The following is a 20,245-nucleotide window of genomic DNA, read 5'->3' as shown; positions in this document are numbered from 1 at the left end:
TTATTAGGTAATGTGAAATTGTTTTAAAATAAAAATTATGTTTTCAGTTATTTAAAATAGATTGTGTATGAACATCTAAAAGACATAAAAAAAGTTTTAATTTTAGATTATTTTGTATCACTTGTTAGTTATTAATTTGTACTTTGATATGAGATATTTCTTTAGCTATTTCTTTAAACTTTCTTTTTGCAGGTTTTTTTACAATAATGTTAAGCTTTTAAGTTTTATTTACTGCATTCAGAACAGTTGCTAGGAAAGACATACAAGTCATAATGAAGTTATTATGTATGCATTTAAGTGAGTTCTTCATGTGAAATTATTATTATATATAATTAAATTTTGTCGATTAAAATGTCAAACAAATTAAACTTTATTCTTTTATGTAGAAAGTTAACTAACAAGTTTACACAAAGTTGTGCAAAAATTTAGTTTTTAATTTTTAATTGGTTTAAACCTTTTAAGATTGAGTTTTTGAAAACAGTTTTTTTCATAAATTTAATGCAGAAGCATACACATACAACCTTCCTTTTATTATTAAAGATGAAAAATGAGAATGAGGTATTAATAATTTGTGTTAGAAGAGAAAATTTTTTTTTTAAGATTTGAGAAATACTCAGGGAAATTTAAGGTTACTCAGGGAAATTTTTGGTCACTCAGGGAAGATTTTTTGGCTCAAAGAATGGCAATCCTGTTTAACTTAATTTTATTCCAAAAAAAGACCCAAAAACTAGTACTTTTGAAGACCTGAAAGAAGTTAAGAAAATCTGGAAAAAAAATCTTTAAAAAAAATTAGCAATCCTGCATTAAGAAAAGATTATAATTAAAAAAAAGGTTTTTGAATATATAAAAAAAATCTGTCAAAAAACATGTTTTGATTGTTGTTTTAATTAAAGGATTCTTTTATAAAAAAAAGGAAATTACTAATTTAAAACCATAAGTTTTTTTTTAAGTGTTATAGAATTCTATACAATAATGATTTTTTAAATCTTAATTTGAAATTTTTTACCAATCACTAAGTCATTAAGAATATAGCCAGCAATCAAAAAATGTCAAGTTTCTTTTTTATAAAAAATGCTTTTTGTTTTAAATTTCTTGGCTTTCAAACTAATGTTTACAAGTGTTTACTTAACTAAAAAGTTGTTAAAGAATAACACCTAAAGGATTAAAAGCGTTAATTTAAAATAACAAACATTAAAAGTATGTTTTAAATGAACCAGGTTGTAATCATACCAAAAAACATTAAGCGTATAATTAAAATTTAAAACAAATACATATTATATCGTTTTTATGCTACATACACAAATTTAAAAAATGTTAGTTATTTCTGTTGTAGTTTTAAAGTTTTTTCGTATGAATTATTTTTTCAATTTTCCTATTAAATGAAAAGGTTTTACTAAATCAGCTTGTATCTAACAGTTTAAAACTTTTTTAGCTTATCATTAATTGACTATAATGTTACTCTTTCTAAATTTACATAAAAAAATTGGCTTATTTCTAAATGTCCTAAATTTTTTCATCCCCTTCAGTAAATGTTATATTAGAACTATTTTTTAATTTACAAAGATTTAAGTATTAGATGTAAGCTGATTAATAACTTTTTTTTTAACATTTGTAAAAAAAGTTCATTGAAAACGTTTTCTACCAATTTTTTTTAACTTTTTCAGCAAATTTAAAAAGAAAAGTTGATTATTCATTTACAAAAATGGCGTCGCCTTCTGATTCCAAAAAAGATCCTGAAGTCGGAATGTATAAAAGAGAGACTGCGAGATTTGTACTAATAGATCAATTGAAGAATTTATCATTATTGCAACAAGAAAAGGCAATAGCTAAATGGGCCCAAATGGACTTTTACCCGGACTTTGATTTCTCGGAAACGACTTTTCCGCTTCCCGAGCCGCTAGATTCCAAACACGACCTGATGTCGGCAACGAAGGAGGCCATCCCCGCTCTCTTCACCTCGCAGGCGTCCGTTGCCGTTTCTCATCTCATCAGAGTGGCTTACTCTTTGTCAATTGAAGGTTCTACGGTCCGTGAGAGATCCAAGAAGGTTGTTGAAGACCTAAAGGCCAGTGCAAGCGAAAGCAAGCCTTCGTAATTAGAAGTTGACGCAACTTCAGATTCAAAACATTGCGGTCCGCTTCTTGATGCCCTGACGGAGGAAAATCTTTTGCACCACGTTTTTGGGATAATCAACACGCTTTCGCTGCTGGTCAAAATGGACGAGCCCGCTTTCAAGAACTACGCTGAGAGAAGATTCAAAAGCGGGGCTAGAGCGAACGGATTCGCCGCCCTTACAAATTTATTCCCGCCATTTTTTACAACTCAAACATTCTTCAGCTTAAAAAACGCTGTAAACCGTGGCTCTGAAACCTGTAAGCAGATGTACCTCCTCTACCTCGTGCAGCTCGACGCCCCTTCGACGAGGAAGAGCGCCGAGGCCTTCGGAGCGTCGCGACTGACTTGCCACAAGATGATTTTGCCGTCCCTGTTCGTTCAGACCTGCGACTCGTTGAACTGGCAGCCCGGCAAGCTATTGAAAGCGCTCGACTACTGGCCGTTCGAACGCGGAAGCAGAAAAGTGAACGATTTTCTGAAGATCCTCAACGGCAAGAAGACGTTGGTTGGAAGGTACTCAATTTTATTGTCGGGAATCCTGCCTGACAATTGCAATTATTCTTCAAACTATCTAACCGTCAAGGAGAACCCTGATATTATTGAAATGCTTAAAAAAATCAACATTCAGTGCGGCAACGACAGCGTCTCCGGGATAAAAGGCACGAAGCAAGCTCATCGGATCGACACGAGATTCGTCGAGATGATTGTGGCAAGGAGGGAACGAGGAGTTAAGAAGGAGATCACTCTGTTTTCCAGTTACGAGCTGTGAAAAAAGGATCTTTGATATAAATCTTAAACTTGTTCGTAGATAGCTTAAACATGTAAAAAGTAGTTTTTATGCTGTATAGGTTTATAAATAAAAAAGTTAGTAGTTATCTTGTTGTTTTACGGTTGACAACTGTTTAGTTTAAAATAAGTCTAAAAAATTTTTAAAAAGAAGTCTTTGTTTTAAAACTAATTTAGTTGTTGCTCATCTGGTTTCATTAAACTGTTCTACTAGTACCGTTTGTTTTATCATATATTTGAAATTTAAATTATAAGTATTCTGTTACGAAATAGTTTAAAATTGTTTATGTTGGGAGTTGTATACATATTTTAATATTATTATTATTGAAGTTTATTGTGCGAAGATGGACTCTGGCATTAAAACCTGAGCCGCTTAAACAATACACACGAAAAAAGAAACAAACAAGCAACATTCAATAAAAATTGAATAACTAAACATAACATAGTAAAAAATTACAAACAAATAGTCCTGTATGATCAATTATAACCTAGTATGCACAAAAAACAAAACGAAATAAATTCACACACAAAAACTTATGCATTGACTATAAAAGATTACACATTTACAAAAATTATATATAACAACTTATAATCTGTAGAGGGAAGGCGTAGGGAAGAAAAAAATATTCTTAGTGATACTAATATTTTGAAATTAATTTTTATTCGATAATCACTGTATTTTACTCGTGTTTACATTGTTTAAATCTTTTTTTTTTTGTTTTAATTAAAAATGTTCCACCCTCCCACACGAAACCACATCCTGCGGTAACCTATTCCACATATTTATTGCTCTGCAGAAAAAAGGATTTTGACACTAACTATTATTAAAATTATATTTACATTTTATTTTTTTATCATTTCCTCTCAAATTATAATTGGTCTAAGAAAAAGCAAAAAACTGATGAAAAATTCTTTATATTTACCATTAACAATTTTAAAAAGTGTTATCAAGTCAAAATGTCATCTTCTATACTCTAGAGACTCCAATCTGAACTTTACCAATCTATCTTTGTATGAGGTATTTGAAATGTTGCATCTATTACAAACAAAACGGGTAAAATTTCTCTGCACAGACTCAATCCTAATAATGTCTTTTTTTAAATAGGGGGACCATATTGGGGTATTGTATTCGAGTTTAGGGCGAACTTAATTTTTAAATAATTTAGTATGAATACTAGCAGAAGTGATCTTGAAACTTTTAAGTATTTGATACGATGAATTTTGAGCAATTTTATATAAATAATTTACATGTTCGTTCTATTTTAGATTTTCAGATACATGTATTCCTAAGTCTTAAAAAATTTTTCTTATATTTTAGTTTTATTAATTAAAAGGTTAATAGGGAAAAGTTTATATTTTGATGGTTAGAACTTGGCATTTTTTTGGATTTAAATCAAGTTTTCTTGTTTTTAGCCATTCGTGAATATTATCTAATGTTAATTGTACAGAAGTTTCTGACTTGCTAAATACTTTTGCGTCATCTGCAAATAGACTTATTTCGCTTTGAATTTGAGTATTAAAAGTAATATCGTTTATGTAAATTAAAAAAAGAAGAGGACCAATGACTCCACCTTGTGGTACTCCACTGTGAATTTTCAGAGGATCTGATAATGTGTTGAGTACACTTTGAGTCCTACTATTAAAAATTCGTTAACCAATTCACTTAGTTATCATCAAAACCATATTGAGTCATAATTTTTTATAATCTAATATGTGACACAGAGTCAAAAGCTTTTTTGATGTCAGTATAGACCACTGTGACTGATTCATTGTTCAAGTAAGTTATTAAGCAAGTATGTAAACATGTCAGTAGTTGAATTCCTGGTGATCGGTGGGGAACAATTGTTTTGGTGTTAATAAATTAAAGTCCAAGAGGTGATTAAATGTTTTTTAAAAATAATGTGTTCAAAAATTCGGGAAAACGTACTGGTTAAGGATATTGGCCTATAGTTTAATGGGTCGTGCTTGATACCTTTTTTTGTATACTGGAATTACATAAGATGTTTTCCGTTGTTTAGGTATTACTGACAATGCTAGGGAGCAATAAAAAATTAATGATAAAGGAAAAACTAATGACGTATAGTATGCTTAATTAAACGTACGGTCCGGATCTCAGAATAAAAATGACTGGCTTTCCAATTTTTACAAAATTAAAGTGGAATTCGGCCCGCGAAAGACAAAACTGCGGCTAGCGAACAATACTGTATTAAAAGTTATTTAAACTAATTAACAATTTTTAGTGGGAACTTAGAGCATCATAGTAAAAAGTTTCCTAGAAAGAAAATGCTACTTTAAAGCTTTTACCTATTATGACGTCACAATTGAAATTTTATATAAAATATATTTCAGCTGGGCAAAAAAGAGCATTTTTTGTTAAGGAAACTTTTTTATCTTTCAGTGTTATAAATTCAACATTCATTATTCAAAGTTTATCAAATAACCAAAACAAAGTTAATAAACAACGTTTTTAATGATATTCTAAGATTTTTTTTTTTCATGGGGTTCACAGGAAACCAGTCAAAACACGCCCCTGCTATGCTATCTAAACATTTAATCATTTTTATGTTGCAAAGTCTATAAAGAAATAAAAGAATATTATATTTTAACGTCTTGTCCTGGACAAGACGTTAAAATGTATCCAAATGGTGCGCGACTCGATAACCGAAAGGTTCTACGTGCACCAGGTCCTACGACCAAATATTTTGAGCGTCTTTTTTTTGTCGTTTAATAAACTATAACTACAATACATTAACATAAGTAAAACAACGTTAGCTATTAAGTAAAACAGTTATAATCAAATTACATAACTTAGTTTGACCTATCTTAACAAAGTATAAAAATGTATTATAGATGAAGTTAATCTAAAATAAAAAGTTTACATAGTTTATTTACCAGACATCCATAACACTTATCCAATGTGCGTTTTACATTGTACAATAACATAATAAAGTTAACCAAAATTAAAATAAGTTTTTCAGTTGATAAAAAAAAGTTATTAATATGATCTATTGTGTTTTAATCTTTAAAGTTGTTTATAACTAGAATAAAGCAATATAAATTATATCATCATAATATATATTCAACATTATATTGATAGCTGTAAAAAAGTATTTGTTAATGAAATTTTGACGAATTAGTATATTTTTTTAATTTCTAAGATTTTGTACATAAACACGATAAAAAATAATATTTTACAAGCTGTTTAAACGTTAACAGTTTTAATATGATCAAAAACTTTATGACGAACATAGGTTGTTGTTGTCTACTATAAAACTTTAGTCGGATAGTTTTAAATTGTCTGAAAGAATTTATAAAAAAGCTAATTAAGTAGAGGATATTTTCAAGTGAAACTACTTATGTAAAGTTGTAGACAAACAAATTTGACAAAAAAAGTAAACTCAAAACATACACAATGGGAAAATAGAGTTAAGTTTAATTTATAAGAGTTAAGTCTGCTAGTGACCAACTAAAGTAGTTAGTTATATTTTTTTATCATTCAAAAGTTTATGTTATTAATAACAGCTGTTAAAAAGACTATTACTGGAGCATCTTTATGTTATAAGCTTCTTCAAATTTTGAACAACGACTCAGACATAAATTCTTTAGTATTTTATATAATTGATTAAAACTAAAGTACTAGTTTTAAATTAAGGTTGTTAAACATAGGATGCAAAGAATACTTTAAAACAGTTAAATGATAAGTTAATTCTAATGATTTCATACATAACATTTTAAAGTTGAAACGCTTTTTATCTATATCTTTAACACACTTTGTATTTAATTTCTGAAAAAAGTATTTATTATAATTAATACAAACAAAAATTTAAGTGTTTTACATAACATATAACTGTAATTAGTACAGTTTACTTACTTTATAAAACAAGTTTACAATTTTATTAGTTAAGTGAAGCATGATAGTTTATCTAAAGTTTAAATAGATAAAAAAAAATTTTATAATCTTCCAGTAAAACCTTAATCTAAATAATAACTACTTTTTCAATTATATTGATTAAAAAGTTGCTACTCAAACTTGTAATGTCGAAAATCATTAACAGTAGATCCATTTTGTTTTCACTCTTATTTGTATATTCTTTTGTACATTTTAACAACGACTTGAGCACAACAGGAAACTATTTTTCTCGCACTCTTGCGTTTACAAAAAACAACGTCAGCACAACAACGAACGAAGTCAAAGCAACACCAAAAAGTGCTCCAGTCGATCCTTTTTGCGAGACGCAGACTGTCTTTAATACGAGCCAGCTCAGGACTTTTTTGAAACATTTTCACAAGCTTTAAACTACGGTCACTTTGAAACACTAAGCTTTACTACGGTCAGAACGGTGGGCCGTTTGTAACTGAAAACGAACCTTTTCCCAAAAAGATACCTGAATGCTACCTTAAAAATATCTACATTAGTTTTAACGAGTCTGGTAACGGCTCGATCAGTCTGGAAAGCTACAGAGAAAACCGCATCAGAGAGTTTGAAAGTGAAAACTCCGTGGCGATCAACGAAAAGGTTTTTTTGCAAAAACAAAAGGTGCGTCCTGCAGCCATACCTAAAAACCGTAAAAAGGCCCGAACCGGAGCAGTTTGTGAAAAACGCTAAAAAATAAATAGACGAGCGGACCGTAAACGCAGAATTGAAACGGCTCAAAGACGACGGTCTGCAAAAGGGCGACGACGACCTGGAAAACCTTGACTTTTTAAATCGATACTTGAAAAATGAGGAAAACTCGGAGTTCTAAGTGCCAAACCTAATCCACTACATGTGGTTTTCCTGTCACGAGTACAAAATTTCCACCTACTTGTGCATGCTGAGTGCGCTGAAAATGCAAACCCGGAGTTCATACTGATCCACGGCGACTGCGAGCCGAATGGCAAGTACTAGGACCTTTTCAAAGCGGTAGCAGGGCAAAAGCTCAAATTGGTCAAAAAATCCCAGGTCACACAGATTTTTGGTAAAAACATTACCGTGGTCGAGCACCGTGCCGACGTGGCCCGCCTCCAAGTCGTTCTTCAGGTCGGGGGAATTTATTTGGACGACGACGTGTTGTGTTGAAGTCGCTGGACGCGCTCAGGCGTGACCACGACATCGTGCTCGGCGAGGAGTCACCCATATCGTTGGCGAACGGCGGCATAATAGCCAATAAAAACTCGTGGTTCCTCAAGCGCTGGTTCAAGGAGTACCAAAGTTTCGACGACTCGCTCTGGGGCGCCAACAGCGTCCAGACCCCTTTGGCGTTGTGGCAGCTGTTCCCCGAGGAGGTCGAGGTGGTGCAAGTTCGCATGATGCGGCCCAACTGGATGGAGTACCACATGCTGCACCACGGCTTAGTGGACTGGTCCGACCACTGGACCGTGCATCTGTCCACAAGGTTTTTTGACGAGTTCGACGGGAAGAGGACGCTGAGTCAGTTGGCCCGATTGAGGACCAGCTACGGCGAGGTCGAGGCCAGGTTTGGGGAAGCCCCGAGTTGGTGGACGTCCAAGAGTGGGTTTTGCATACTGATTTTGACGAGGTTTAACATTTTTTAAGGCTGGTTTAATTTTTGGATTTAGTTTCTAGTAATGAAAATAAGATATTTTTGCTAATATAAGAGATTGTAACATCGATTCAAAAGTATGACTGATTTTTGACATTTAATTTAAAAAATATCATTTAAGCTTTTAATTCTGTTAAAAATTTAAGTACAATACTGTTGCTTGTTGCTTTCTTTTAAGGTTAAAAACTTGTTATAAGTTTTATTTTAGTTTATTTAATAACACCTAAAGACATATTTTGCATGAAATTTTAATTGATACTGTTAAATAGTTTTTTTTTTTGTTTACTTTAGGTAAACATACGTAATCAAGTTTGAAGTGGGTAGCTGTCTAATTTGCACGAGCGTACAAAATTGCACAAAGACACTTTTGCTCGAGAATTTTTAAGTTTTTTAAATAAAATTTTTTTTTTTTAAGTTATGTATTAATTTTTTTTATTTATATTATTTTATTTTAAACTGTTACCCCTTACCTTCGATCGGTAGCTTCTTTTTTAGATAATTTTTTTTGTATTATAATTTTTATTAGCTATTTTATTATTTTTATTATTACTGTCACTGTTACCCCTAACCCTTACCCTCGGTCAGTAACTTTTTTTTCTTTTTTTTCATTATTATTATTTTTTCTGTATATTTTTACTCTCGTGCAAAAATGTAACTCGTTCAAAATTGACCCTTGGTGCAAAATCATCTTCGTGTAATTTTTTTCTCTCGTGCAATTTTCTGCCCTCGTGCAAATTTAGCTTCGTGCAAATATGGCTTCGTGCAATTTTGTGCACTCGTGCAATTTCGTTCTCGTGCAATTTAGTAACCTCGTGCAATGTTGTCTTCGTGCAATTTAGAACCGTTCCGTATAAAGTAGGGGTGGGCAACGTAAATAATTGACGGGTCGGATCAAAAAAAAAAATCCTCAGCGGGCCGGAGCATTTCGATTAAGTGATCTACCGGATTCAGCTGGATCCTTTTTTAGATCCGGATCTTTATTCAAAAATGTTATCCGGATCTGGCTAAATACTTATTTTGGACAAGGTTTCGTATCCGGATAGAACTAATTTCAAAAGACTTGGATCCGGCTGGATGCTAACTGATCTGGTGTTTTAAAATTTTTTATCAACTTATTAATTACCAAGGTTCTCAAGTATAAAGTTTTAAGTTAATTTTTTTAAAATACTCATAATTCTATATATATTACAACTCTGGACCGAATTAATACAAGTTATTTTTTAAAACACAATAATTTACTACTAAAAGTTATTCGAGCCTAAGATTTCAAGCTAAAACATTAAAAAATTTCAACTATTCGAAATTATCTAATTTTGGTAATCCTTGGCTCGAGGCTACATTAATAATATTATTAAGAAGTTTACTAACATTACAATACTAAACTACTATCTTTTAATTTAAAAAGACTTATAAAGATTCATTCAAAATTTTGTTAGATTGTAAACAAAAAATACACAAATAAATTTCCTAAACAAATCATAGTTAAAATTAATGAGATATTGTTTTGAAATATTGTCATCAGTTGGTCATCATTAAACTTAACCATTTAATTAATCAAAACTTCCTCAATTAAAATATCAATAGCAGAAGAGAGTGCAAACTGTAGTCTCAACTTGGAATACTCTACTAAAATGTTAAGTTGAGCAGTTTTACTTAAAGTAGGTGTCATAATCTAAAAAATTACTTTTCTTTACACTTATAAGAACAACTCACTACAAATCTGGGAAAGACATCAATTTTTTACATGTCATTTGTATGAAAATCATTATGATAGGTAAGATCATCAAAGTAAGTTCAGCAAATTTTTTTTTCAATACTTTGAAAAATAATTAATTCAACTGACTTGAAACAGAACAAGATACTATAACAAAAGAGTGTTTTTATTACTAAAAAAATTAAAAGCCATTTTTAAAAACGTTTTCAGGTTAAAGTCTTATAGTTTATTTTGTGTAAAATTAAAAAAAGGTTATGTACAAATTTTGTAAAATTTACATTGGCTGTACGATTCCATATAAATTTTGAAAAAGCCTAGCGGGCCGGATCATCCGCTCTCGGGCCGGTTCAACTTTGTCCGCGGGCCGGTAATTTTGACTCCGGGGGCCGGATCCGGCTCGTGGGCCGTACGTTGCCCATCCCTAGTTTAAAGTATAGTATAGCATTTTTGTGCTACAAATCTTATAAAAATTTTTACGAGTTTGTTTTTTATAGTGAATTATTTTTTATACTTTTATTATAACTGTGAGATTTATAATAGTTCTACTGACTCAAATGTTATCTTAATATTTTTTAGTAGCTTTTCAATGGTTTCACTCTAAAAGTTCAGGAATATGCTATGCTATCTAAACATTTAATCATTATTATGTTGCAGAATCTATATCTGTAAAGAAATAAAAAATATCATATTTTAATGTCTGGACAAGACGTTAAAAGGTATCCAAATGGTGACTCGATAACCGAAAGGTTATACGTGCACCAGGTCATACGACCAAATATTTTGAGCGTCTTTTTTGTCGTTTAATAAACTATAACTACAATACATTAACATAAGTAAAAAAACATTAGCTATTAATGAAACAGTTATAATCAAATTAACTTATAGTTATAACTTAGTTTGATTTATCTTAATCAAAGTATAACAATGTATTATAGATGAAGTTAATCTAAAATAAAAAGTTTACATAGTTTATTTACCAGTTATGTATAATACTTATCCAATGTGCGTTTTACATTGTACAATGGCATGATAAAGTTAATCAAAATTAAAATAAGTTTTTTAGTTTATAAAAATAAATATTAATAAAATCTATTGTGTTTTAATCTTTAAAGTTGTTTATAACTAGAATAAAGCAATATAAATTATATTATCATAATATATATTCAACATTATATTGATAGCTGTAAAAAAGTATTTTTTAATGAAATTTTGACGAATTAGTATTTTTCTTTTTTAATATTTTGTTCATAAATACGTTAAAAACTTTTATTTTACTAGCTGTTTAAGTTTTAAAAGTTTTAATATGATTAAAAACTTTAAGACGAACATAGGTTGTTGTAGTCTACTATAAAACTTTAGTTGGACAATTTTAAATTTTCTGAAAGAATGTATAAAAAAGCTAATTAAGTATAGGATATTTTCAAGTTAAACTACACATGTAAAGTTGTAGACGAACAAATTCGACAAAATAAGTAAACTCAAAACATACACAATGGGAAATAGAGTTAAGGTAAAATTATAAGAGTTAAGTATGTTAGTGACCAACTAAAGTAGTTAAGTATATTTTATTAATTAAAACTTTATGTTATTAATAACAGCTGTAAACAAAGCTATGTAGCATTGAAAGACTACTATTATATTAGAGCATCTTTGTAGCATTGAAAGACTATTATTAGAGCATCTTCTAAATACTGCAAGTTTATTGTCCTGAGTTGGACCCAGGGGCATCAAAACCAGGGAAACTTAAATTGAAAGAAACGTAGCGAAGAGACCAAAAAGAAAAAAGGAACACATAAAAAATTTATCGTTTAAAATAAAAAAAATAGTTAAAACTTATAGATTAACATAAAAAACAAAACATAAGCACTTGAATTAGAAAATGGTTTACTTAAGTAACGCTTTAAGAAAGATTTTGATTTAACTTTACGATTAAAAATTATATTTTTAAAGCAGCTTTTTTGACCGTCGCATTTTATTTGGTAGTTGATAAGCCGTTTAATTCTAGTTTTTCTTCTCCAAATTTATCGACCAATGGAGGTGGAACTACTTCTAAAAGCTGTTGCATGAACAAAGAAAATGAATCTGCATATGGAAAACATTGTTACCACTTTGAAGAACGCTATAATCGAAACAGCTTATATTTCATAAATGAATGTAGAACTTCGTTATGCATGTTTTCCAGTTTAATAAAAAAAAACCTGTTTAATGCTTTTAAGTCTTGGATAACTAGAGTAACTTATGAAATATAGACAAAACAATAAGATCATTAATGAAGAACTGCAACTTTTTTTCAAAGAATAAAATTACTGTCTTAAAATATCATTAACTTAAAGTATTGTTTTGCCTAAATTAGTTAGTACACAAAAAAGTAATTTTCATTTTATCGACGGAAAGACATTTCTTATATTTTAAAGGTTTTATATTTAAACACTATTAACTTATCACAAAATTTAATTTAATTCAAAATGGTCCTGGTCTAAACACTGAGTATACATAACAATATATTTAAAGAAAAAAGAACTTTTTGATTTTTTGTCAAGTATTAAAGTTTATAAATATCTAAATTAAAATACCTTTTGAAAAGTCTTAACAAAAAATAACTTTTCCACTCACCGACAAAAGAAAGCCTTTTTTTTTGGAATGCACAAATGGTGTGTATAAAATGTATCTAGAAAAAATAATACAAACGGCGTACAAGTATTCAATTTTTGGATCTTCAACTAATGGAGCTAAAACGAGAAAAACAGCCGCTAAAAAGCAAAATGCAGGAATTATCAACCAAACCTGTAAGTTTGTAACATTATTGTTCCTACTATCACTTACGTTAAAAATTATATCAGCAAATATAACCTACTACATACGGTCTGTGTCATTCTGGATGTCTGTATCTCAGAACTAAAATAGATAAAAATGATGCCCCATCAAATATCCAGCAAGTGAAAGAGGTTTAGTTGATGAGTGTGGAAACAGAAGAAGATTCTGGTAAATACCTTACCAATTATTTACGTAGATGTAGTAGTACAAGAATAAAAAATATCTTCAGACAAACATTATTATATCAAATTTTTAGGTTTATCTACTTAAAGTTTGTATTCAGTTGTTTTTTAAGTGATATTTTCTTATAGCACATAGAGTTTCTTTGTTTTATTTATTAGTTTTATTTTATTTCTTAAACATATAACACTTTTATTTATTAAGAATTAACGTTATTACAGTAATTTTAAAGTAAAGTTCCAAGGATATTAGGTTTAATAATCAACAAAAAAATTATGCTAATTTTATGCAAATTTTTTATACATATTTTTGAATGATTAAATGTCGACTAAAACAGGACATCTGGAAGAGTTAGTCACGTAACATAAAATTTCTAAAATTTAAAAAATGTTTCGAACATATATATAAGATATAATTTTATTAAGAAGTGGTTAATAAATAAAACCCAAAAGCATTACAAAGGAAACGAAGCGGAGCGTAGCATTCAAGGAATAGAAGCTGAATGAAAAATCGTACAATCGCGCGCTTTCGTGCTTAATTTGCGAAGAAAAACCAAAGAAACCGAGTATTTTGAGGCAGGAATTTAGGTTAACGAATTTAGATTTGTTTAAAGTTAAAATATTATTTTTATCTTTTTAGTAGAGTATTTATTTTTCAAAGCTTAGTTTAAACAGCAGTTTTTAAAAACTTGAAGTATTTTTCAATAATATTTGAAAAATAATACCAAGTTCAAAAGTTTCTAACATTTGTGACATTTTAATCATAAAATTTTTAACTTTATAATTAATTAATATTTATTATTATTGCTTTATTTGGCTAGCACAAAAGCGCGCTGTGCGCGCGATGTGCGATACTCTTAGCTATCTATTACAAACTATTTTCTTACTGATGTAGTTCTTTTTATTTTATAGTTAAGTGAATAGATATATTTTTACTAATTTTTTGCTCAAGTAGTTTTTGTTTACATTTTTGTTTAGCAAAAAATAACTATAGATTTTTTTCTCGAAAATTTTAAACTAAACATTTTTTTTTACTAAAATAAGTTAGTTTTTGACAAAAACAAAACATCCATGAAAAGAAACTTGAAATTTTTACCAATTATTGTCAACATAAACTTGGAATGAAGTAGCACCACAAGTAAAGTATGACGTGGGTTAAGTATAAATTTTTCATACATTGTTTTAGATAAACTTAAGAATTCTTTACATTTTAAAAGTAATAATGAGTTCTAAATCTAAAGTACACTAAAGTATAAGATATTTTTTTGTCTAAATTTATTATAGAAAATTGTCAAAACTTACTTCAAAAATTAAGATTAAACTTTTACAGAAAAATTTTAAGCATGTCTTATGAAAAAAATAAATCAAATAGTTTGAGGATTTTTCGATACCATTAATTAGATATTATTTTAAATTACTGCTAATTTAAAATTTAATCATACTCATTAAGATAAAAAATACCAGTTTTGGTACTCATTTTAACCATATAAGGACAAATTTTAAAGTTATAAAAGCATCTATAACATTAGTATTGTGAGCCATATAAACCGAGTCAAAAACAAAAATTCATAATTGAATACTTCAGAAGTTTAGATACTCTGTAATTTATTATTTTTTTCTAGCAAATGCTCACAAAAGTTTAAAATCTTTTATCAAAAAAAAAATTAGTATAAATAACAAATATTTCAAAGGTACGGTATATAAGTATAAAAATTGAATGTCTGTAAACAAGTTACACAAGGAATTATAAAATAATTCACTTTTGGTGGCTATTGTCGTTGAAAGCTTGGTCAGTGTTTATTATTTTGAATAGCGGTATATCTTAACTTATAAAATTTAATTTTAAATAAAATACTGTATACAATGTGTTTTACATCTTTTTGGGGCAAGTTTAGTTAAAAAAATATTTTGTATAATAACAGTTACAAAAAAAAGTACTTATAATATAACAAAAAAAAACTTGTCGAGTAAAAAAATATGTATAGAAAGATACTTATTCAAGGAAAACTTATAAAAAACTTGTATTTAAAGTTTAAATAATCTTAACATTTTATTGTTTCTTTTTTTTTATACATCACTGAGATAAATTATTTAAGTAAAATTTATTAGCACTGTTACACATGCTAAAGCATAAAAATTATTGTGCGAGTAATTAAAATAAGACAACGGTTTATTTTAAAAATCTAAAATCAAGTTTGTTGCTTTATACTAATTTTTTATTTGTTTATGCAGTTTTACATTAAAAATTAAATTGAACAAAACAAGTAAAGAAATTAAAGATTTCACGTTTGTTGAGATTAAAGAGCTACGCCCAATATATTTTATGTTTTAGAAAAATAAGAGAAAAACTTTAATAAAATTCGCACTAAAAAATGCAAGGAACTTTTTTTCTCAAATTAAACGCGCACATTTAACTTCAAAGAAACGCCGCAAAAGCGATGACGACAGCGATGACGTAGCGACTTTTTGTGACGTCACTTCCACCTGTGACGTCATCATCTTTTGAATTGTATTCGTCGATATTTGCCACTTCGTTGCACTTGTCGCCTCGACAACAAACAATCTTCGGCGGATTTTCGGCTCTTTAAAAACAATTTGAAAATATTTATGACTTTTATATTTAATTTTTAATTTATCTGATGTACAACAATAAGGTAGGTAGTTATCATAAGCTAATATGTTTTATTTACTTTTACTTAAAGTACCAACTATTACTTTCAAATTTTATTTTTTTAATTGATTTTACGTACAACAATAACGTAGGTAGTTATCATAAGCTAATACGTTTTATTAATTTTCACTTAAAGTACCAACTATTATTTTCAAATGTTATTTTTTTAGTTAATCTGATGTACATCAATAACGTAGGTAGTTATCATAAGTTTATACGTTTTATTTAATTTTACTTAAAGTACCAACTATCATTTTCAGTGCTAATTTTTTTAGTTGGTCTGATGTACATTAGTACATTATTCACAATTGTTGTAATATTCATTTTCTTTCACTTGAAGTAGTATGTTTACCAACGAGTGAGAAACTATGTCAGCTTCTAACTGAATTCTGACAGTTCATAAGAAAAGTCTTAAAAAAATTTAAGTAAGAAGCTAAAAAACTTATTAATAAACAAACCTATCTTGAGAATTTGCAACATTTTAACTGTTCTGAAGTTTATTAATACGTTGTTTACAACTGTCATTTAGCATTCTTTTTTTTCAGTCACTTAAAAAACATTAATTAGCTATTATCACCAAAAATTCAGAAACCTACAATTAGCAGGTCTTTTTGGTGCATAGTACCAGCAGTTTATCAAAAATTATTGATCAGTTTAAATTTCTAATAAAAAACTTATGAAAAACAAACCCAGCTTGAGCTGTATACAGACGGTCCCAATACCCAAACTTGTCCATTGCGATTTGCAGCGAGTCGGCATCGTTTTTGTAAGCGTCGCAGTCGGGCGCGCACCCCCTCAACCTCTGTACCCTGTCTGTGTGAAAAGAAAATTTGCTGAAACTGCAAAAGCTCGTTTTTGCACAAAACAATAATTTTCGAGAGCGAGTTCTAGTGTTTTTTGCGCGAATATTTTTCACTGAAAACAATTTTTTCTTCGTACAAACTAATGCCTCGTTATGTTGCGCAACAGCATGCTTTTGAAACTTTGTGTGTTGTTCAAGGTTAAAATTTTAAACGGAAACTAACACTTATCGGCGCCGTCAACCAACATGCCCTCGCCGATCAGGCACTGATCGTTGCAGGCCACTGCTGTGATGTTTTCCTGCGACATTGGAACTTTGTTCTCTGTGACCTCCAGTCCCTGCATACACTGCGAGCCGAAACACAAGTGGGCGATGAAGAGGAGGACCAAAATTGCCAGCTTCATTTTAAACAAACAATAAAGTTCTGTTCGGAATAGTTTTTGCTTTGAATCAATTAACAAACTACTTAAAACACGTTTTATTTTAACCAAAATTGGTTGAAAACTTGACTTTGTTTCGAATCGGTTTAGTTTTTGGCTTAAAAGCTATGTTTTAAAGTATTTTGTATGTAAATAAAACGATGTTGCAAATTATTTTTGGCTTTTTCTCATAAAACCATTATATAGTTACATAAATTTTCTAGAAAATATTTCAAAATCTAGATAAATAAAATTCCTTATGTTTTTTATCTAAAGCGTCTATTTATAAAACTTATCTTATCTATGCTTAAATCTTAATTTTTAAGTTGTTGTAGCAAATAAATGTGTACAAATAATTTATTTTACATATATTGTTAATATATTTAAAACAAAATGATACTTATAAACTAACAATTTATAAGTTTTTATATATATACATTTTATTCAATGCATTACAAACGGATTGTATTTACCTTTTTAATGGTTTTCTCCAGATTTTGATTTTATTTACTTATGTTATTGATTATCATACGTGAAAACAAACTACTTTAAAGAATTATTTTCTGGCCTTTCTTTTAAACTAACAAGTTTACCAATCTAAATTGATGGTAGTTAAAAAAAAACGATCTCCTGATAATTAAAACTATAAATCTACTGTTTTACTTCTAGTGATTTATTTCATCTATTGGGTGTCGTAGTTATAATGTGATATATATTGAATTTTATCTTATTCACATTATTACTGTGATGTAGTGTTTGTGTCATTATGACTTCATTGAATGTTTGTTTTTATTGTGACTTAATCTTTTGTTTATTCGTATTATGACGATGGATTATGACTAAAATTTCTGTACTTTGACGTCATCTAACACTTACTGTTTGATTAGAAATTTTATGTGCATGTATGATGTAAATAAGCATTTATTTTATTTTTTATTAGACATTAAATCTAACTTACCTAATGTTGTTAACTTAACATTTCTTTAAAAACTGTTTCTCTCCTAAGTATGTTTACTTAAATCGAACTTTACCTTAATGTTACAGTAATCACCCATAAACTACGCGGCCACTGCGTATCTTAGAAGTACCAGTCCATATAAAAAATTGCATTTTGATTAGAAGCATTTTTCGCTTAAAACAGTGTATTTGGCATATAAGTGGGCAAGGATTTTATTCGGGCAAGAAATGTAGAAAAATTGTTATCTCCCGTTACAATGCCGTTAACTTGTTTGTAGAAAGAGTCTCCGTGTTGTACTATAACACTTTCTAAACAGAACATAGTGAGGTCGACTAAAATCTTACCCACCTGCTCTGAGTAGTCCGTGCATTTTTTAATCGCATTTAATAAATTTGTTTTTACCAAACTTCTGCTTTTATTAAGGTAAAGTCCCTGAGTATCCACAAACCTTTGGTAGACTAATATCTTGGTTTCTTCTTTTCTTTTCTTTTTTTGAAACTCATTAGTCGGAATCATAGACGACCACAAGCTTTTTCGGTTGCGACTGACTGGCAATTTTTAATACAAAAGAAACCCAGATATTAGTCTACCAAAAACTTCAGAAGATCTAATTGGTATGATCAAACCTTTGTGTTGAAATTTAAGTAACATATAATTTCTGGCAAAAAAATGACTAAAACATACAAAATCTAATATGTAACAGCATTTTTACATCTAAAGCTAAAAAGGCCAAATGTAACCTGTAACTTTTCATGATTATTGACAAAATCATTCAAAAAGTTGTACAAATAATTAAGTTTGGACGTAGGTTTTTGATCTTAGCTGCGTGGTAAACATACTATGGTTTTTTAATGTGTAATGGCAATAAAAATTTTTTGTCAAATAATCTAAGTTTACGATTGGTAAAATCTACAAAACCTTTTAAATTCGACCCAAATTATAAGCATTTTTATTAAAATAATAAGCTCAAAAACTGACTGAAATTAAAAACAAACTGTCTACTTTTATATTGTTAAAAATAAAAGTAAAATATAGATGCTAACTCTACTGATATTCATTACTATAATAAAATATATTTTTTTCCTTGAACTTAAAAATGTGTTTTAAGTTTAAGCTTTTTTAAAAACGTTAAATTAAGATTTTTGTTTTATCTGAAGAATATTGTTCAAAGGTTAAAAAACTTTAATTTATAAAAATTCAAATCACATTACCTTTATCATTTATTCAAATGACAAAATAAGTGTCTAAAATAAATAAATCTTAAAAGCCAGTGTTTTCCTTCAGCTTCTATTTGAACAATGAAAAAAAATAAACGAAAGACTATACACACACACATTAAGTTAGTTTACTAATGAGCAAGTGATAAAAGTACTAAGTTTATAATTCTTTGTTTGTTTATTATAAAAAAGTGCGTAGGCATAGCTACACTATTCTAAAGTGTTGTGATACACGTAATATTACATTACTGCTTTAGCTTATGCTTAAAATTTTTTTTAATAGAATTATATCTTTTATTTGTTTTGAGTTCTTCCTCCAATTTCTTAATCAAAATAAACCAAATCATTTTATAAGGTAATGTGTTGTAAAAATATGTAGCAAATTAATGTTTCTAGCAAGTTTTCAACTAATTTTTTGCTCAACTAGTTTTGTTTACATTTTTGTTTGGCAAAAAATAACTATAGTTTTAAACTTTTAAACTGTTTTCTGGAAAATTTTAGACTTAATTGCATGCATCTTAAGTCATCTAGTTTAATCTTTAATTGTTCTAATACTAAGGCCTCAGGCACTGTTTTTTCTAACAGTTTAACCTCTAGTAGAGATTTATTTTTAAATATTTCATATACTAATATAAGATATATTTTAAACAAAATAAGCTTCATTGAATGTTATATGTGTACACAAAATTTAGATTTATTTTTTTTTACTGAAACATGGTTAAATTCAAATGTTATTGATTCAAATTTTTGTCCTCTAGGGTATAATATAATCCGTAATGACAGAATAGGCAGGGGAGGAGGCGTTGCTGTTATATTTAAAAACTTTTTAAAATTAATTGAAGTAAAAACTAATTTTGTTTCATCTGATGGTTTTGAATTTTTGTGTTTTGATTTGATTCTTAAAGGACTCAGATTGAGATTTTTATGTGTCTACATCCCTCCAAATTCCTCTAAATCTCTAGCTGTTGTTTCAAACATGATCGACTTAATCAGAAACCTTATTCCAAAACAGTCTCCTTTTTACATT

The sequence above is a fragment of the Thalia democratica genome, chromosome 9, assembly GCF_965202585.1.
Source record: "Thalia democratica chromosome 9, ktThaDemo2.hap1.1, whole genome shotgun sequence".
Taxonomy (NCBI): domain Eukaryota; kingdom Metazoa; phylum Chordata; class Thaliacea; order Salpida; family Salpidae; genus Thalia; species Thalia democratica.
The sequence above is the reverse complement of the archived record's forward strand: the minus strand, read 5'-3'. Positions refer to the sequence as shown.